Here is a 21,740-nt window from a genome sequence, read left to right on the forward strand (position 1 = left end):
GGTGGCTCGGCGGTTGAGCATCTTCCTTTGGCCCAGGTCGTGATCCCGGGGCCGTGGGATCGACTCCTGCATCAGGCTCCCCGCAGGAAGCCCACTTCTCCCTCTCTCTCTTTCTCTGTGTTTCTCATGAATAAATAAATAAAACCTTTAAAAAAAAAAAATCCTCAGGTATTTGAGAACTTGTAAGCATCAGACTCCGAAGGTACACTAATGCTGTTCTTTCTTCACAGCTTCCATTGTGTCACGTGTAACACCTGGGATGGCGGTGGGCCCTTTTCTGAATTTTTTTTTTTTGGGGGGGGGGTCACACGTCCCAGGGTCCTGTGTTGTCATGGAGCCCATGTCTATGGCATATATGCTCAGAAAGTGATCCCCACCTTTAGAATCCAGTGATTAATAAACAGCAAGAGCTCTGCAGCCTGACATCCCTTGGCATCCCGGATCTGCATTATATTGACAGATTAATCCTTGGCTGAGTGACTTTGGACATGCCATTTAATCTTTAATCCATAAAAGAGCAATGAAAATATTAGTAATTAAGCCAGTAGAACCGATTGAAAGATTTGAATGACAGCACCCATGAAGCTTTCTGCACAGTGCCTGGTGTTCAACAAATAAAGCTGACTTTAACTTCAGGTTGAATTTTAACCTTCAGACTCTGAAAAATAGTGAAAACATTTTATATATGTATATATAAATAAAAGAGAGTGGGCACCATATGTCACACTTGACATGTCCAAAGCCAAACTCTGGAACTTGCTCCTCAATTTGTCCCTTTCAGTCTTCTCCACCTCAATCAACGTCAATTCCATCCTTCTAGAGGCTCCAGCCAAACCTTGAAGTCATCCTCAACTTCTCTTTTCCTATCCTCATATTCGACATGTAATTCAATAACAAATACCTTTAAAATACCCTCATTTGAGGGATGCTTAGGTGGCTCAATGGTTGAGTGCCTGCCTTTGGCTCAGGTCGTTATCCCAGGATGCAGGATCCAGGATCTGGTCCCGCTTCCGGCTCCCTACAGGCAGCCTGCTTCTCCCTCTACCTGTGTCTCTGACCCTCTCTCTCAGTCTGTCTCTCTCATGAATAAATAAATTTTTAAAAATATCCTCATTTGAGCCCTCATCATCTTTTTCCTGGAATATGGCAGTGAACAGATTCTACTTGTCCTCTGATTCCACCCTGCTCTCGGAGAGCTTGTTCTCAAGAAGCCAGAGGAATTCTGTTAAAATTCAAGGCAAAACATCTCCCTCCCCCCCTTCTGTAAAGCTTACTCCAATTCCTTCCCATCTCAGAGCAAAAATCAAAATCTTTTTGTCAAGGATCTCAAAGAGCCTATTGCGACCCCTCCCCAACACTCCTCCCCTTCTTTAACTGTGTCTCCTTGTACTCTATCCCTTCACCCCATTCCAGCCACACTAGCCTCCTTTCTGCTTCTAGAACATGCAGGCTCACTCCTCCCGCAAGACTGTGCATTTGATGTTTCAAACCCCAGGGTACTGAAAGGCATGTGTCCTTACTCCAAATTTCAAAATTTTCAGAAGTCACCTCCTCAGACTTACCCAGACCATTCTACTAAAATATCAAGTCCCACCACTCCCATTATCCTCTCTCCCCTCATCCTGCTCTACTTATCCTTATAGCCCTTATGACCTGAATATCATCCGTAATGTTCTGAGGGCAAGGACTTGTGTTGCTCATCTGCAGTATCTGGAACATGGCCTGACACTGTTAGAGACTCAGGATATATTTATTGAATTAATAACAGTATATATGGAATATGTTGCTCAAATTTAACTTCATTTACTCAGCAAGCTTTTTGAGCGCCTACTCCAATCTAGGTACTGTGGGATGTGAAGGTAAACAAGGCATTCTCCCAACCACCAAGGAACTCAGAATTTCAAATGAGACAGACATGCAAAGAAGTACTTCTGGAAGAAAATATGTATGTAACACTACATGAATGCACTACCTGCTTTGGGAAGTAGAAAGGAGGACATAATTAATACGATATAGGAGTGTGTAGAAAGTCTTCCCACAGGAGCCGACACGAGTTGAGTCTAAAGAGTTGATGAGGAGAGGACTCCAGGCAGAGCAAACAGCATGCACTTAATATTTACTCAAGGAGACAAATTATTTTCCTTTAAAAAAATAATTGAAGGGCAGCCCTGGTGGCGCAGCGGTTTAGTGCTGCCTGCAGCCTGGGGTGTGATCCTGGAGACCTGAGATCGAGTCCCACGTCAGGCTCCCTCCATGGAGCCTGCTTCTCCCTCTGCCTGTGTCTCTGCCTCTCTCTCTGTGTCTCTCATGAATAAATAAATAAAATCTTTAAAAAAAAAATAACCGAAGCAGATTCCAGGTGATCCCTATAATAATATCACCTAAACTTCACTCATTCTGATGAGTTTTCTCAAGCAGGAAAGAAACTGCCAGAAGTATAGCTGATGCACTAAAATTGCCACCTGATTTCTATTTTACTGGAATAGACTACACCTGTGACCCCTTTTTTTGTGTCAGGGTCTAGAGGCAAAGAGCATGTATCAGTAAGAGTCTGCTGGCTATGAGCACCAGTAACCCCTGAGGGCAGTTAAAGAAAAATAAGGGAGAATTTATCTTAGGGCTTTTTAGGGGTCAAAGGGATGGGTCTCTCAGGCCAACAAGAATCCAGATAGACTTCTGGATGGGTTGGAAGCAGAGCAAGGGGTGCCAGTAAGACTCTCCCCACAAACTTGTTTTCTCTCCTTCCAGGTAATACAGTGGAAGGATAGGTCTACCAACTACTCCCAAGTACATGATACAATCCAACTACAGAGACTAAAAATTCCTAATCCCCAAATCTCAGAGAAGAGGCTCTTATTGACCCAACTTATCTCAGGTGCCTCCCCTCCCTGCCTCCCTCAGAATAATCATGGCCAGCTTACAGGTCATGTAGCTTACCAGGAACCAGCCCCTGTGGATCAAGACCACACACACACACACACACACACACACACACACACACACGGGAATGATGTTGAGTTGAGATATTTTAATAGAAGTTACTCGCAGAACCATGAATTCCACTGAATGGCAAAACACCTGGGAGATATTTGACAGTCACACAGAATGTGAGTACTGGGGTAGTCTCCATAAGCCCTCTGTTGTGGGTATTCTGATGGCTCCCTGTGGTAGTGGACATTTAATGCTCGCCACCAAATATTTCTGGTGTGTTTCCCACGCACATGATAGGATTGTACTTCCTCACAGCTTGGAGTCAGGAGTGGCCATGCCACTTGCTTGGGTCAATAATGTGGGAATAGATGTAGGCCTAAAGTTTAAGATCTAGTGGGCAATTTTGTATACTCCCCCTCAGGAACAATAGACAATACAGAAGATGGTGATAGCTCCATTATTCTGGGTCCTAAAAGGAGAAGACAATAAATAGTGTGTCCTCCCCCGCCCCCACCTCAGGAGACTCATAGTACACATGTAGTGTGAGCAAGAAATAAACCTTGCTGTATAAGATTGGGGTTTGTTTGCTACCACAGTAAAACCTAGCCTAGCCCTACAGATGTACCTTCTAACATCCAGTGTATCCCACTGCCCATTGTACAATACTGAGGCAGTTTGGGTGGGATAGACCCCATTTCCCACATGTGAGTGTGGAGTCTGTGCTAGGTGTGAATTAATCTCATCTACTTTGTACTGTATTCCTGTGCTTCAGGAATAGACCTATTACCCAGATCTACATCTATCAGTATCCAATATTTGCCTCATCACAATAATTGAATAAAATCCTGTGTCTTTGGATGTCAGTGAGAAACCATTTGATACTGGCAACTATTTTACAACCATGAAGACAGCCAGCCTAAAGATGAAGCTGACACATGGAATAGGGAAAAGTAGAATAAAAAGAAACAGAGTTGGGGTGCTAATCAAGGCTTACCTGAACCAGTAAAGTCAGGTAAATCAATAAATTCCCTGTATTATTGATTCTAATTTGAGTTAGGTTTTCTAGTACTCGAAACCAAAAGCACTCCATCTATGGCTATTCTATCTTATTCACTGCACAGCTCTGAGCAGTAGCCAGCACTATAGAATCACAAGGGGGAAGATCTCTGAACTTTGAACAATCACAGGAAGAGAAGCTGAAAATTCTGTGATTTATATGCCAGCTTCTTTTCTAGAACAAGGTATCACAATGCAGGCAGAGCACAGAAAAGGAACAGTAACAAGCTGAGAACCAAGGATTCAAAAGAGAAGAATCCTATAGAACCAGGATAGCGACAGACCCCCAAACTTAACAGCACATAGTTCATTTCATAGAGTTCTATCACTTTCCATGAAGCTTTATGTGCATTTATAAAGTCTGGAGTGGAAGAATCCAGGAGTCAGTTTAATGCAGTATGTAAGTAGGATTTAAATTTGAAACTCCTGGGCTTAAATCCTGTCTTCCTCACTTGCTATGTGAACTTGAGTAACTTACTTAAACCCCTGATGTACCTATAACAATTGAATGAGATGCTCCATGATACTATTAACATGCTATGTGATGCATTATAAAAGGACTCAAAGGTTAAAAAGGATGTCCAGTCAATTTTTTAAAGAAAGGTTCTGAATCCAGTTGTACTAACTTATTGCCTCTCGGCTCTAAAGCCACCCTTCTTTGGCTTGCCCTGTGATACCGGAGCTGAATTCTGCAAACATTTCCCTTTTGCCAGTGGCACAGGTTAGGCTTTGTCAGTAGAGAATGTTGGAGAAATACAAAAACATAGAAGCATAAGGGGCTTCCTGAATCAGAACCTTCCAGATTCCACTCTGCTCTTCTGGCTCCTATAGCACATGGTTGCCAGTGATCTATGGGAGACCCAGTGGCACTCACCCTCCAGTAAGCTTTTCTGCTACCTGGATGGCCAGCTTTGACCTATTGCCTATGGTCATCCATCAAACTTCTCTACCGTCCATTGGGCTGAATTCCTGCTCTCTCCAACAAGGCCCAAATCTTACCTTGGGGTTGACAGAGAGGCACTTGCAAATGTATTCTCTCCTTGGGCACATTGTCTTGGCCCTAGAGATAGTAGGTGCTATCTACAATTACTATGTCTATATTCTTTGGAGCTCTCTTTTGACCCTGTTGATCACTAACCACCTTTCATTAGTTAGTAATTCTGCATATTCAATGTTCTTTGTTCAAATTAGTGATGTAGTTTCTGCATCCTGAGTGGGCCAGTGTTTCACAAGTTTCTGAGATTAAGAAGGAACTGGTTTGTGGGAGTGGGTGGAGGGAGTAAAATTGTGTGTATAAGAGTATTTATAAAGTTATGACTTCCTCAAGAGAACACTGTAAGAAAAATACAATGGTGAGTCCTGATTGCAGAGCCAGTCTTCTGCCTGCCTCTATAACTGGGGTTCAGCTGGTCCGGCCCAGCCCAGGACCTGAGCCAGACATGATGGGCAGGATCCTGAGGCCTATTGTCACATCTTGATTATAAATATACAATTTCGGGATGCCTGGGTGGCTCAGCAGTTGAGCATTTGCCTTCAGCTCAGGGCGTGATCCTGGGATCCAGGATCCAATCCCACATCGGGCTCCTTGCATGGAGCCTGCTTCTCCCTCTGCCTGTGTCTCTGCTTCTCTCTCTCTCTCTCTCTCTCTCTCATGAATAAAATCTTTAAATAAAAGTATACAGTTTCTGCTGGACCAGTGATGAGTTTGAATGTCCAGCAGCTCAGCTCAAGGCATTGCCTGTCCCCACTTTTTCCCCCAAAAAAGTGTATTGTGCACCTACTATCCACCTGGCCCCATATTAGGTCCCAAGTACACAGTCCTGAATAAACCAGAGACCTTCATGTAGCTTACAGTCTGGTAAGTAAAGCAGACTGGGCAGCCTGGGTGGTTCAGCAGTTTAGCGCCTGCTTTCGGCCCAGCGTGGGATCGTGGAGACCTGGGATTGAGTCCCGCGTCAGGCTCCCTGCATGGAGCCTGCTTCTCCTTCTGCCTGTGTCTCCGCTTCTCTCTCTCGCTCTGTCTCTCACGAATAAATAAATAAAATCTTAAAAAAAAAAAAAAAGTAAGGCAGGCATTGGTCAAATAATCAAAAACATAAATCTCACACAGGGCATGGTACCATGAGATCCACTAATAGGAGGTTTTGGCTCAAGAATATTTAGGGAAATAGTTGGTGTGAAATCTAAAGAGAAAAATAGGGGTTAAATTAGATGTATTAGTCTGCTCGGGCTACCATAGCAAAATACCATAGACCAGGTGGTTTAAACAACAGAAATAAATTTTCTCACAGTTCTTGAGGCTGGAAGTCCAACATCAAAGTCCCAGCCAATTTGGTTTTTGGTGAGAACTATCTTCCTGGCTTGCAGATGGCTGCTTTCTTGCTATGTCCTCATATGACCTTTCCTCGGTATTTGTGCACAGGAAAAGAGGGAAAGTAAGCTCTCTGGTGTGTCTCTTCTTACAAGGACACTAATTCTATTGGATCAGGGTCCTACCCTTATGACCTCATTTAATCTTAATTACTGTCATATTCCAAATACAGCCACACATTTTGGGTGAATACGTACATTTAGTCCATAACACTAGACAAATAGGGGAAAAAAGAATACTCCCTATAGAGGGAACAGCACATGCATAGGCCCTGGGGTCATCACAGATACATCGTGGTTTAATCAAAGAAGAGCAAAAATGTACAATGAGACAGATAATTGGAGGAGATAAGGCTGGAGAGGTGGCCAGATCATGTACAGCCTTGAAGGTCATGGTAATAATTTAAGTCATATCCTAAGAGCAATGAGGCTTTACTGAAGTGATGTGAGTAGGGACAATATGCTGGGTGAAGACCAAAATGGAGGGCTCAGAATAGACCCAGAGAGAACACTCATGAAGCTGTTTAGGGTGTTTAAGCTCAGCCAAGACTACACAAGTGGTCATTGGCTAGCTTGGAAGGATCACTGGCCAAAAAGGTTGCCCAGAACCAGAGAAGAGAACCTGTTTCTGGCACAGGTGAACTATGACCTGTAGCTTCTCTGCAGTCATGGCTTTTCTCCTGCTATACTCCACATGGTAGACCCCTTGCCTTATACCACCTCAGTGAGGACAGACCATCTCTCTGACTGGTTCTGTATCCCTAGCCCAGTCGGGCTCAGCATTCCTTCCTCATTTTCCCTACACTGGACCACAGAACTAAGATGCAATATGCTTCCCCCCCCCCCCCGACGAAGCAGATTGACCAGCAACTGCCCATCCCTTCTCCAGATTCTTCAGTGTGACATTCAAGCCCTGAGCCAACAAGATTCTTGACACTTTGCTGTAATCTAGGATCCTAAAGAGCTTTAACTTAAGAGAAGATGTGAATTGGAAGTGTTCCATCCATTTCACAGATGGTTTCAAGTCATCTGAGTGGACTAGATAATGTCAAACTCTGAATACAGAGCAAAAGGAAACTAAACTATTAGTGCTCCTAGAGCCTGGGGGGAAAAATCTCTTGGGGGGGCACCTGGGTGGCTCAGTCTGTTAAGCGACTGACTCTTGATTTTGGCTCAGGTCAAGACCTCAGGGTCATGAGATCAAACCCCATGTCAGGCTCTGCACTTAGAGCAGAATCTGCTTCTGATTTTTCTCTCTCCCTCTCCCTTCTGTCCCTCCTGCTCATGCTCTCTCAATCAATCAATCAAATATATTTTTAAAGAAAATCTCTTTGGAAGAAGTTCACATCATTCTAACCTTAAAAATAGTTTTTACAACAATTTGTTAAATGCACTGCAATGCCTAATGCACAAATACAGCCAGGCCTATAAGACGACAAGATACCACAAGAGGAAATAAGTAAAACAACAAAGAAACAGACTCATGATGACTCCAAAAACAGGAAATTATCAAAGACCAAAAACAGCCAAACACACTGCATTCATGGAGATAAAAAGCCAAGCTTAGACAAATAAAAATCATGAGATACCACTTCACAATCATTAGGATGGTTATTATCCAAAAAAGAAAAGAAAGAAAAAAACAGATGTTGGAGTAGTTGCAAAGAAATTGGAACACTTGTGTGTTATTTGTGGGAATATAAAATAGTGCAGCTGCTGTGGAAAACAGTATGATGGTTCCTCAAAAAAATTAAACATAGAACTACCATATGATCCAGAAGTTCTACTTCTAGGTATAGATCCAAAAGAACTGAAAGCAGAAATTCAAACCCACATCTGTATACCCTTATTCATAGCAGTACATTCACAATAGCCAAAAGGTGGAAGCAACCCAAATGTCTATTGATGGATGAATGGAAAAACAAAATGTGGTATATACACACAATAGACTACTATTCAGCCTTGAAGTACCTGAGTGGCTCAGGCCGTTAAGCAGCCAGCTCTTGATTTTGGCTCAGGTGATGATTTCAGGGTTGTGAGATCCAGTGGCATTTTGGGCTATATGCTCAACAGGAAGTCTGCTTCTCTCCTTCTCCCTCTCCCTCTGCCCCCCACCCACTCACACACATGCTCACACATACTCTTTGTCTCTCTTTCAAATAAATCAATCTTAAAAAAAAAAAAAAAAGAATATTATTCAGGCTTAAAAAGGGAGAAAATTCTCAGGGTGCCTAAATGGCTTAGTTGGTTAAGCACCAACTCTTGCTTTGGGCTCAGGTCATGATATCAGGGGTATGAAAGGGAGCCCCATATTGGGCTCTGTGCTGGGCATGGAGTGTGCTTAAGATCCTCTCTGTCTTCCTCTCCCTCTTCCCCTCCCCCCCCACCATGTGCATGCACGTGCACACACACTTTCTCAAAAAAAAAAAAAAAAAAAAAAAGGAGGGGAGAAAATTCTAACACATGCTACAATATAGATGACCCTTGAGGACATAATGCTATGTGAAATAAGCCAGTCACAAAAGAACAAATGCTGTATGACTCCATTTATATGAAGTACCTGGAATAGTTAACTCTATAGAAACAGCAGAATGATGATTGCCAGGGACTGAAAGGACAGATGAATAGGAAATTATTGTTTAGTAACATTTTTTAAGTTTTCAGTGTTGCAAGATGAAAACAGTTCTGGAAACTGGTTGCACAAACATGTGAATGTACTTAAGACTAGTGAACTTGTACACTTAGAAATAGTTATGATGGCAAATGTTGTGTTTATTTTACCACAATGTTGAAAAATCTAAAGGGTAAGATAAAATAGAATAATAAAAAATACTTGGCTGATCCAAGAGAAGAAAGAAAAAAAAAAAAAAAAAAGGAAAATGGGAACAAAACCCAGGTAGGACAAAAAGAAGCAACAGGATTACAGATGTAAATGGTTTGTAGCCATATCTGTAATTATGTTAAATATAAGTGGGCTCAAGATTGTAACAAAAAGAGAAAGATCAACAGGGAAAATTTAAACAAAATACAAGATTCTATATGATATTTATGACATTTTAATATGAAGACATATAGGCTAAAAGATAAAAGTAAAAATATTCTAGCTAAGATTTTATTTTATTTTATTTTTTTTTTAATTTTTATTTATTTATGATAGTCACAGAGAGAGAGAGAGAGGCAGAGACATAGGCAGAGGGAGAAGCAGGCTCCATGCACCGGGAGCCTGATGTGGGATTCGATCCTGGGTCTCCAGGATCGCGCCCTGGGCCAAAGGCAGGCGCCAAACCGCTGCGCCACCCAGGGATCCCGTCTAGCTAAGATTTTAAATAAGAATACCTAATTTATACAAACTTATACAAATTCTCTCAGAAAATAGAGGGAACACTCCCAAAGTATTTTATAAGGTCAACATAATTGTACCACCAAAACCTGGCAAGAACATGACAAGAAAAAATATAGACTATCTCTCATAACCAACAATACAACAATCCTAAACAAAATGTCAGCAAATCAAATACAGCAACAAATTAAAAGGATAAGTCATAACCAATGGAGGTTATCTCAGGAATGCAAATTAGTTTAACATTTAAAAATCAACCAACCACATTAACAGAATAAAAGGGAAAAATAACTTGATTATCTGAATAGATGCTAAAAAAGCATTTGACAAAATTCAGCACTTATCCACAGCAAAAACTCTTAATAACCTAAAGATGGAAGACAATTTCCTCAATCTGATATAGGAGATACAGGGGAAAAAGCTAGAGCCAACATCATTCTTAATGGTAAAATAGAGAGCATTTTCCTTTCAGATCAGGAACAGAGCAAGAATATTCAATTATCACCACCTCCCATCAACATTTTACAAGATATCCTGGCCAGGGCAATAAGGCAAGAAAAAAGAAAAAAGTCATAAAGATAGGAAAGAAAAAAGTAAAACTGTCTTTCTTAAAAGATGACATTTTTGTGTAGGTGGAAAACCCTAGGAGTCTCAAATAAACTTTAAGAACCAATAAATTATCTCAGTTGGCTGCTGTCAGTTGGCTGCTGTAACAAAAAACATCACAAAGAGTAGTTTATAAACAATGGAATTATTTTCCCCCATTTTGGAGGCTGGCAGTCTGACATCAGGGTGACACTATGGTTAGGTTCTGATTGAAGGCCCTTTTCCAGGTTGCAAAATCAACTTATCAAAGTCAACCTTACTTCTGTATTCCAGCAAATGTCAGAAAATTGTTTTTCTAAAAAATAGTCAAAATAGTTTTGAAGTAGCAAAAAAATACAAAGTACCTATAAATGGATCTAACAAAAGATATGTATGATCTCTATGGAGAAAACCATGAAGAAGGCCTATAAATTTTAATAGACCATAAATAAGTGAATAATGGAGAGAGATAGCATCTTAATAGATTGGAAGACTCAATACTGTAAAGCTGTCATTCTCTTCACATGGTCTATAGATTCAAAGCAATCCCAGTTGATTTTTACATGGCACTTAACAAGATCATTCTAACATAAAATTTATATGAAACCGAAGAAGGCCAAGAACAGCTAAAGTACTCTTGAAGAAATATAAGTTGGAGAGGACTTATTCTAACAGCTAACAAAACTTATAATAAAGCTCTAATAATTAAGACAGACTGGTGTTGGCATAAGAGTAGACAAAAACCAATGAACAGAAGAGAGACCCCCGCCCATCAAACAGATTAATGTTAGAGACAGCATTGCAAAACAGTATGGAGAAATGATCTTTTGAATAAATAGTGTTGAGTCAATTGAATTCCCATATGGGAAAAATGACATTGGAAATCCCATTGTACACCCTACTCAAAACCCAATTTCTGCTATATTATGGACTAAAATATGAAAGGTAAACCAATAAGTCTTTAGAAGATAACATACAACATCTTTATGACATCAAGGGAGGAAAAATTTTCTTAAATTAGACAGAAAAAGCACTAACCACAAGTGAGAGACTGATAAATTGGACTTCTTTACAGTTAAGAACTTCTGTTCATCAAGAAACTTCATTAGCCAAAGGGAAGAAAGATTAACAATGTACATATCTGGGCAGCCCCGGTGGCGCAGCGGTTTAGCGCCGCCTGCAGCCCAGGGCGTGATCCTGGAGACCCGGGATCGAGTCCCACATCAGGCTCCCTGCATGGAGCCTGCTCCTCCCTCTGCCTGTGTCTCTGCCTCTCTCTCTCTCTCTGGCTGTGTCTCTATGAATAAATAAATAAATAATCTTTAAAAAAAAAAAACAATGTACATATCTGGCAAAGGATTTATATCCAGAATATACCAAAAAAACTACTACAAATAATGAAAAATACAGAGCAATGGGAAAATGGGCAAGAACAGGGTCTTGGCTCCACACAAAGAAAATCCAAATGGTCAATTAATGTATGAAAGGTGTTTAGCTTCATCAGTAATCAGGGAAATGAACTGGAGAGAACACCTATTGCAAACCCACCAGATGGCTAAAGTACAAAGTCTGATAATACCAGTTGCTGGTGAGAACTGTTGGTAAATGCACAAGGGGAACTCTCATATATTATCAGGAAGAGTGTGTTTGTATAATAATTTTGGGAAACAGTTTGGCTTTTTTTTTTTAAGTTAAGCATAGGAATACCTATAACCCAGCAATTCTGCTTAAAATATATACATGAGAAATGCATGCCCAGGTAGAGCAAGTAGACGTGTACAAGAAAGTTCACAGCAGCATTATTTACAATAGTCCCAAGTTGGAAAGAGCTGGCATGTCAATTGGTAGATGGGATAAACTAGTATTTTCATTCAATGGAATGCTTTATACTGCACAAGATATTAACCACACCTGCACACAACAACGTGGGAGAAGGACTCTTATAAACAACGTGGAGTGGAAACAGCCAGATACAAAAGAACATGCACATTAATGAGTGCTTTTATATAAAACGCATAGCCAGACAAAATTCAACATGCTCCCTGCCCCCACAATCTTCACCCGTCCTGTACTTATATGTGAAGAATAGTAATAGAAGATGGATTTGCAGGGTACCTGGCTGGCCCAGTCAGTGGAGCATGCGACTCGATCTCACAATTGTGAGCACAAGCCCCACCTCAGGTGTAAATATTACTAAAAAAATGGATTTACAAACGATTTGGGGAATCACTCTTTTGTTCCCAGCCACAACCCCCTCCTGCTGAAATATCTCCAGGCTAGAGAGATGATAGAGAAAATGGTTCTGGGGGTGAGCTGAAGGAAGTTATTGACGCAGCTGTCCAATATGGGGGTGGAGAACAAGAGCCAGGCACCCTTTATGTTGGGGTTCATTATGATGACCTCAGTAACATTTTAATAAAGTCACTCAAAGTTAAGAGACCATAATAATGAATTTCCAGCATATTAAACCTTCACCAGAGACCTAGAAACCACAAAGTGGGACAAGAGGTGTGGGCAATTCTGAAATGCAAGGTGCACTAGCCAAATAGGGCCAGGCAGTTTTCATAAGATTCCCAACAACAAGTATAATTTTGTTTTGTGTGTGTCCGTCCAGATTTTCTTTTTCAGGATATCGAAACATTTTTTACTATTATAACTATGGGATTCTATTACACACACACACGGGCGCTTGGGTGGCTCAGTTGTTTGAGCGTCTGCCTTTGGCTCAGGTTGTGATCTCGGGGTCCTGGAATCAAGCCCCACATGGGGAGGCTCCCTGTTCAGTGGGGAGTCTGCTTCTCCCTCTCTGTGAGCTTTCTCAAATAAATGAAATCTTTAAAAAAAAAAAAAAAACAACTTAACAGATGTTAGACATCTGCCCATTTGAACCCATGTAGCGCTACTTCTTACTTATAGGTGATGGATATATTCATTATCTTGATCGTGGTGGTGGTTTCATGGGTAATTACATATGTCAAAGCTTAGACCACACATTTTAAATATGTGTGGTTTACTGTACATCAGTCACACCTCAATAAAATGAGAAGTGTTATTCTTTCAAGCTCTTGGACTGCTCTCCCCACTAAGCACTATAAGTCCCATTGATGCTGCGGTATTTACACCTATTTCATTACCTCTCAGAGCTGTGTGGAATTCCAAAGGTAGGCATCCACCACGGTTTACTAGCTCCTTCCTTTAGCACTTCCCATGCCATGAATAATGCTATTCTAAATAACCTCCTTCTTGTCTTATGTGTATCTGAGCAAACTTTCAAAATATTTTACAAAGAATGAAATTGCTAACCTCTGTGCCCCATGCATCCTTAATGTTACTGACAACTATCTGCTTATTTTATAGAAGGGCTAAGCAAGTTTCTATTCCTGCCAGCCGGGCACGGAGAGTTCCTAGTCTTCACTTGGGTTTCTAACTCTTCACGCTGCATGAACGTCGGTTCCTCATCCCTCCCTCTCTCCCTCCCTCATTTGGTATCTACTTCGTGGTCGCTGACAAATAATTCTTCAGGCCGTGACACACGGCTGTGGTCATTCCCTCATGCACAGCAGATAGAATTTCTCTCCATTTTTACTTGGTTTTTAATCATGTTTTGGGGGAAGGGTGTGGGTTCGAAATGGGAATTCTATAGCTTGTCTTTCTGGGCACTCCATAGCTGCCTTGAAAGGTCCCATCTTCACGAAGGAACCGGGCCTTGGTACTGGGGCCAGTGTTTTAAGCTGCAAGGAATGTGGTGACTCAGCTGGTCGCTCAGGGACACCTCCGTGAACAAGGCCGAGGGAAGGAAGTCATTACACAGACAGCTGGGCTGTAAAAAACAAAAATACTCCACACACCAAACTCTACAAAGTAGTGTGGCTATGTGTCCCATGACTCAACGGGGCTGCTTCTGCCACGTGGCACTCAGCTCAGGATATGTGGCACACAGACCTCACCCGCTGCCAGCTGCTCCTCTGAGCTGCTTGGAAAGCTGGCTGGGTGGGGACCCCAAGAAAACCTGTGACGGTCCTCTCTCCAATGCTCTCCACTGTTGCTTCCCTCATTCTCTCCTTCCTCCCTAATCCTCTTGCCCTTAAACAAAACAAAAACAGGAATTTAGTATTTCACACCTGCTGGAGACATGGCAGGGACACAGCGAAGTCAACACTCTGGCACCCCAGGAAGTCCCTCCGGATCAGGCAGATGCCCGTGACAAGTCATATCACCCAGGCGGGGGCCGGAGGACTGGAGAGACAGGCCAGAAGGAGCTGGGCCAGCAGCAGGGGATGGAGACTTTGAGCTAGAGGCAAGCCCATCAAAGATGAGGACGGTCACCCACTAACCTTTACTGGAGACCTACTATGTGCCAGAAAGCATTCTTAGAATATAATTATGAAGACAAGTCTTGTCCTCATGGAGCCTACATTCTCGAATATGCTGGGGAAAGGGGGAGATAAATACCAAATATTTTTAAAAAGTAAAATATATAGAACATAAAAAAGGTGGTTCACCTTTTTCACTGGAAAAGATTAGAACAAGAAAGGTGGATGGGAGTGGTCAGGGTAGAAAGGAGATACCTGAGTAATCTTGAGGTAGGTGACGGAATGAGCCAGGAAGGTGTTTGAGGAAAGGGTACTCTGGGAACTGCGGGCAAAATGGGTGTGTGTGTGCCTGGTGTGCTTGTAGATCTGTGAGGAGGTGAATGTGGCAGCTGTGGGGGGGTGGTGAACGAGGAGGGTGGTGGTGGGAGGTATAAGATTAAGAGCTATGGGAGGCTTCAGAGCAGAGATCCAAACAGAATGGATTTTGGGTTTAATAGCATCCCGCAGTCAGATGACTTTGGCCTCTGGGAGTACAGCACAAATGGAGTACGAAATGAAACTGCAAATCTTGCCAAAGATGTAGAATTTATGAAGTCAATGAGCATGATGTTGGCAAACAGAATCACGCAAAGCACTGGCAAATGAGGGCCTGTCTGTGTCAGGTCAGAAAAAAGATAGTGACACAGTAGGAGTTTCCAAAGAATCATCCAAAGAATGATTTAAGTAAGAGTTAAGTCTTTGAGAAAACCAAAGGAGACCTAAAGTATTTTTGGATGTTTATGCTTTCTAGAACATCCTCCATGAAGGATGTCCTACCATGCAATCTACGCCCAGCTCCCAAAGCATTCTGTAGTCATACTAAAAATTACGGTATGGTGGCATGTATAAACCAAAATTTGTAGGTATAAGATAGATTTTGTTCACTATACTTTTAAGCATATGTTAATAACTGGTTTCTTTCCTTTATATGTAACAACGGTTCCCACTTAGCCATATTGTAGTAAAGATTAAACAAGAGCATTGACTCACTAACACATGCAACACTTCCTGTAGGTCTTCCATATGTCAGGCATCAGGAGAGACTCTGGGGGCAAAGTGATGGGCCAAAGTGCCCTCTTGAAGATATACCATTCATCAAATGGCATATATAAATAAATTAAAAAAAATAAATTGTCACATAAAAGAGGATGATGAAAAAGCAAATTAAAAACAAAAGGCATTTGATGCTACGAGAGCCTGCTTCAATGAGTTAACCTAACCAGAAGGTGTATTAGTTAGTTAGTGCTCCATAGCAAGTCACTGCCAACTTAGAGACCTTGAACAACATATATTTATTATCTCAGTTTCTGAGTTAGGAGTCTGGGCGTGGCTTTGCTGAGTCTTCTGTCCAGGGACTCCTAAGGCTGCAATCAAGGTGATGGCAGGACTACATTCTCACTTAGGGGCTCCAGCTCCCTTAGGTTGTTGGCAGGATTCATTTCCTGCAGGACTGAGAACTCTAACTTCTTGCTGGCTGTCAGCAGGAGGCTGCCATTGGTCCTAGAGAACACCCATAGCTCCCTGCCATGTGAGCTTTCTCAACATGGCTGTTTACTTCATCAAGTTGGCAAGGAGAGTCTCCAGAGCTAGTCTGCTAGCAAGACTTTTTTTTAAAAAAGATTTTATTTATTTATTCATGAGAGACATACAGAGAGGGGTAGAGACATAGGCAGAGGGAGAAGCAGGCTCCCTGTGGGGAGCCTAATGCGGGACTTGATCCAGGGCCCTGGGATCATGACCTAGAGCCAAAGGCCAACTCTCAACCACTAAGCCACACAGGTGCCCCGATAGCAAGGCTCTTATATAACATAGTTAAGGGAGTGATGTCCCCTCACGTTTGCCGTAGTCTATTGGTCAAAAGCAAGTCACAGCTGAGGGGGGCACTTGATGGGATGAGCACTGGGTGTTATTCTATATGTTGGCAAATTGAACACCAATAAAAAATAAATTAAAAAAATAAAAATAAAAAAGCAAGTCACAGGCCCCACTCATACTCAAAAGGAAGGCATTACACAAAGGCATGACCACCAGGAGATGAGGATACAGGGGGTCACCTTAGAGTCTCTCTGCCATTGAAGGTTTCCCTGAGGCAGTAAGTAGCTATGGAGCTAGGATCCAAAAAAATGGGGTGGCATTGACTATATAGATAGGGGGTAGGGGGAGAACTTTCTAGGTAGAAAGAACAATGTGAGCAGGACAGTACAACAGCATTCCAAAAGATCTAGTACAATGACCAGCAGTGTTGTTGCTCTCATGCTTAACAACCATCCGTGGCTCTTTGATGCCCATGGTTTTGCCCAACATTCAAGGCCAGATGGGTCATCTTGCATTCACTTTCTCTCCCTAGCATCTATGGCTTTACTCACCACTTCCACCCACTTCCACTGCCCTTGTGTATCTATCTATAATTTAGAGCCCAACAGAAATTGATCTTCCCTAAATAATATTTTTGAAGATTTAAGTGGAGGACACCACGCTAGACCCTTCTTGAGTTGCAAAGCATAATGAAACACGGTCCTGGTTGCCAGATGGTGGGTGGGGGCAGAAGGTATACACAAATAAAAAGAACAGGAGGTCCCCTTGCTGAAGGCCAAGCCCGTGGGGCAGCTGGCAAGTCCTGCACAGATTTTAGACACAGAGAAAGCTCCACTTCACACAGTGGTTAATGATCTTTCAGTATTCTTCCCTAGGCTAGAAATTGCGAAGGGTTTCTAAGGTTCAGCCAAACTGACGTTTTTCCGGGAAGGACAGTTGGAATCGGGAACTGCCCAGCGTCAGTCCACACTGCCAGGCAACCTGGCCGGGCAGGGGCAGTCCCAGGCTGGCAACAAAGGCTCGGTTGGCAGGCGGAGGGGAGAGCTGTGGAAGCGTCCTGCGCTCCAGCCCGGGAATCCCTGACCACATCCACCAGGGCCTGTCCGTGAGAAGCTGGGAGAAGAGGCCCAGTAGCCCCGTGGCCTTTGCCACATCAGCAGGAACAGGGAACATGGGAGGCAAAAGCAACCCAGGCCAGTACCCCAGAGCCCGGCTTTCTCCAGCCAGGGGTGGAGGGCGGAGCAGAGGCAGGGGGCGGGTCGGAAGCAGGGGGGCGGGGGGGGGGGGGGCGCAGAGGGCGGGGCCGTGACGACCCGCTTCCCCAGTCCAGCCTCTCAGTCCCGGAAGGGGAGCTCCTTGGGCCTTGGGCTCCGCGATGCAGGTCTTGGAACTGAGCACCTGCCCTCTGCTGCGATTGGGGGTTGAGCCTCAGCAGACGCCTTGGATGTCGAAGCACCCTGAATCTAGGGGCGGGGGGAATGCCAGGCACCCCTTGCATCTCTACCCTCCACCCCCATCTTCCCAAGTGCCTAATCCACCTGGAAGCTGCGGGCTTTTCTCAATACCCATTAAAGCTTTTTCCTTTGCTGAGGGCAGAGGATCCTCGCCCCACACCCCACCTTACCCCCTGGCTCCCAACTCTTCTCACCTTCATCTTCAAGACTGAACTACCCCCAGGTAGCTCTGCAGGGCCTTTGTACCATATAGTCCCTACACCTGAAACATCATTCCCACCCTTCTTCATCTAACTAGTTACAACTTATTTTTCAAGCTTCGGTATGTACTTGGGAAAGCCTTGACCCCTTCTATCTTGCTATAGGCTCCTGGGCTTGGCTAAGCCTGGTCATCTTATGTGGCAATTCCCCGACTATCTGACCTTTCCCTTTTCCCCACCCACCCCAAGACTGTGGGGTCACTGCAGCATTCCCAGTGCTTGGCCCGGGTATGGCGCTCAGTGAGATCATAAACACCCTGCCTAGTGATCGTCTGCCATCCTTTAGACCTCTGCCTGGTGACAAACTCCAGCAGTTGCTTCACCTCTTCACCCCTTCTTTGAGCAGCAGGTCTCAAAGTCGAGTGTGCATCAGTAACACTGGTGGGGGTGCTGTCTTATCAAAATCGAGATGGCTGGGCCGCACCCTCAGAGTTTCTGATTCGTAGGGGTGGAGTAGGGCCTCAGAGTTTGCATTTATAAGAAGTCGCCAGGTGCTGCTGCTGCTGACACAGGAACCACATTTTAAGAATCACTGTGTGCATCAGTTGCTTCATCAGTAAAATGATAACTTCTGTCCCTGCCATGTGAAGGTTTGAGAGAATCAAATGAGATTATGCAGATGAAGAATTAAGCATGGTGCCTGCACCCATTGGTACTCGATAAGTGTTTGCAGTTGCTACTGGGAGTGGGAGGGACACATGCCGTGAGGGAAAACATGAGCCATAGAGATGGGTAAGGGCCCAGGCAGGTCAGCTGGGTTGGCTGGAGAACAAGGCCTAGCGCAGCAGCCAGGGAGTCCAGGTTGTGCTGTGGAAGCAGATGGGAGCCACGCACAGTTCTGGAGCAGAGCAGTGACAGGTGGAATCTCAATGTGGCAACAATGAGCAGGAGGCGCAGTAGCAAATTAACTGTGCTAGGTTTTCCTTGGCTCTTGGTCAGTCGTAGAGACCTGGGATTTAGCAAATAAAAAGGCTATCCAGTTAAATTTGAAGTACAGATAATGAATTTTTTTTAGTATAAATATATCCCAAATTGCATGGGACATACTTACACTAAAAAAAATAAAAAAATAAAAAACACAACTTTTGTTATTTATCTGAACTTCAAATTTAATTGGGTGTCATTTATTTATTTATTTTTGCTAAATCTGATAATCCTAGCCAGACATCAACGGCCTGACCCCGCTCCCTGGCCCCAAGCCTCCATACTAGAGGGAGCCAGACACAGGGTCCTCTGCCTTGCTTCTCTCTTTCAAATAGGCCATCAGGAGTGACTGAGGAGCTGCTCCAGGGCCCAGTCTTGCTGCCAAGACAAGTGGTCACAGCTGCAGGCCTGGTGAGCAGGTCCTCCCACTTTATGTCAGGTTTGCCCAGCAAAAAATAGTGAGGCACAGTAAATAATCATTAGGTCTGTAATTTAATGAAGCACATAAGGTTAATAAAGGCCAAAAAGAAGGAGGTGCCACCTGCACTTGTGGGGTCACTCAAGAAACAAACAGTTGTCAATGGCATAGGCCCATCTGGTGAGTGTACCCAGAGAGGGGAGAAAATAACCTCTGTTCTTAACCCCAGAAATGATCAATGCAAGTAGCCAGACTGTTTGCATGTTCACAAGATGCCTTGGAAATGGTTATATAAACCGCAAGCTAGAACAGGGGGGTCCCTGCCTCCTTCAGCTCATTTGGTCATTGGGATAAGTCCTACTACCAGAGGCTGCCTCTGTCTCCCCCACCCCCATAATCACCAAATCCCAGATGATTCATAGTTCCGGAAACAAGCCCGTCGGAAATCCAATTTCTGCAGCAAACTTTATATCAACTTTTTTTTTTTCTCTCATGAGGAACAATGAAAACAATATGTGTTCCATTTTTTTTTAACAATGTGATAAACATTACTGAACGCCTAGTGTGTGCCCTGTGCTGTATCCAGCTTTTTATTTAGCTTAGTAATTCTCAGCCTTGGCTGCACACTGCAATCACCTGCAGATTTTCCAGGTGATCCCAGTACCCTAGATATCAATATTTGCCCCGGGGAACGGTGATTTCAGTTCAGGACTGCTGAACTGCTGAACTACTGCTGTAGTTCGTCCTGCTTTAATCCTCACAATACGATCTGGCAAGGTAGGGGTTATCTCCGTTTTGCAGCTCAGGAAATTGAGTTTCAAAGAGGTATGGTGACTGCGGCAGGTGTAGCCATCCCTCCAACCTCTCCATTTCTCCCAGGCTCCCTTGAGGAATTCCTGTGTTTTCACGGTTGAATATCGTGGATATATATAATGCTTCCACAGATATGTTTGGGTGACCCTGCCCTCAGGCCACCTTGAGATGGTTCCGCTCCCAGCAGGGCTCTTCCTAGATACCAGCCAAGCACCAAGCACAGCCTGGGTTTAGGACTGACACTCAATGGCTTTTGCTACAGTGAGGCCCACTGAGGCCAATCACTACGCCCATGTGCTGGCATCTTGGCTCATGGAACAATAGCGGCCACCTGTCACTCCCCTCCGCATAGGACCCTCTAAGCCTGGCTCTTTACAATTGTCCTCCCCACCCCGCAAACTTTACCTTGGAGCCCTCCCCCTTCACAGCAAACTCCCTCACCTCCTGATGCTTCTCAGCGAATCCTCTTCGCAGGAGTCCTACATCCACATAGGTTGCCAGAAGGGTCTCTGATCCAGGACAGGCCTCGTGAGCCACAGATCCGAAGGAAATGCCGTGCCCTAGCCCGGCTCCTCGCTCGTGGCTCGCGCGCCCACCGATTTTTCAAACGTGAGCGCACCTGGGCTCACCTGTCCCCCGCCCGCGGCGCCTGCTGGCTGCCAGGAGGGCCAGCTGGGCAAAAAGGCTGGTCACCGCCTGCCCTCTGCTGGCCGGTGGCAGTATTGAGGGCGCCGTCGCTCCACCCGTGGGTCAGATGGATGCAATGAAGGACGGGGCACTTATTGAGCTCCTGCTGTATGTCAGGCACTGAACTGGGCGCTCGGGTGTAAGGATGAACGCGACCTACTTTCACAAAGCTCAGCTTCAAATGAGGAGACACACAATAATCAAAGAGTCAAGCAAATATGAAATCCCAACTGTGGACTGCGTGAGTCCACATGACTCCAGGCTCCTGTCCAGTCTACGGGGTTTAGTGGAGGGAGGGGGGACGGTCAGGGAAAGTTTGCCCCTGAGGAGGGGACGTGTGAGCGCCAGGTGGTCCACAAAGTCGTTTCCTGTGATCTCAAAAATCCTACAAGGTGGCTATCCCCTTTGCCAAAGCAGAAAACAGGCTCAGATTGGGGGAAACTTACCCAAGGTCACGCAGCGAACTGGAACCAAAGCCAGGGCGGCCTAAGTCGGCCCGATTCGAAAATCCCGGCTTTTCTGCTGCTCCTGGCAGGGGGACAGGTGCGGGCCAGCGGGACCGCGCATCCCGCAGCTCCAGGGCGCGGGGCGGGGCCGGGGTGGGGCCTGGAGGCCGGCCCCGCCCCGCCCCGCCCCGCCCCGCCCCGCCCGTCTGGGTGAAAGGGCGCCCTGGGGCGTGGGGAGGGGAGGAGGCGGGGTCTTCCCGGGGGGTGGAGCCCGGGCGGATTGGGGCCT

General features: G+C 44.4%; 1 protein-coding gene across 2 annotated transcripts in view; it reads right to left on the reverse strand.

Moving 5' to 3' along the window:
* Nucleotides 1-21,589, reverse strand: part of ZHX3 (zinc fingers and homeoboxes 3) — a 125,885-nt gene extending 104,296 nt beyond the window's left edge. The window contains exon 1 of one of the 2 annotated variants that reach the window (XM_077873174.1): nucleotides 21,452-21,589. The gene's annotated coding sequence lies outside the window, so the exon portion shown is untranslated. The remainder of the gene's footprint in view (nucleotides 1-21,451) is intronic. The other variant, XM_077873176.1, reaches the window with a different exon arrangement.
* Nucleotides 21,590-21,740: the final 151 nt, after the last annotated feature.

The sequence above is a fragment of the Canis aureus genome, chromosome 26 (genome assembly GCF_053574225.1).
Source record: "Canis aureus isolate CA01 chromosome 26, VMU_Caureus_v.1.0, whole genome shotgun sequence".
Classification (NCBI taxonomy): Eukaryota; Metazoa; Chordata; class Mammalia; order Carnivora; family Canidae; genus Canis; species Canis aureus.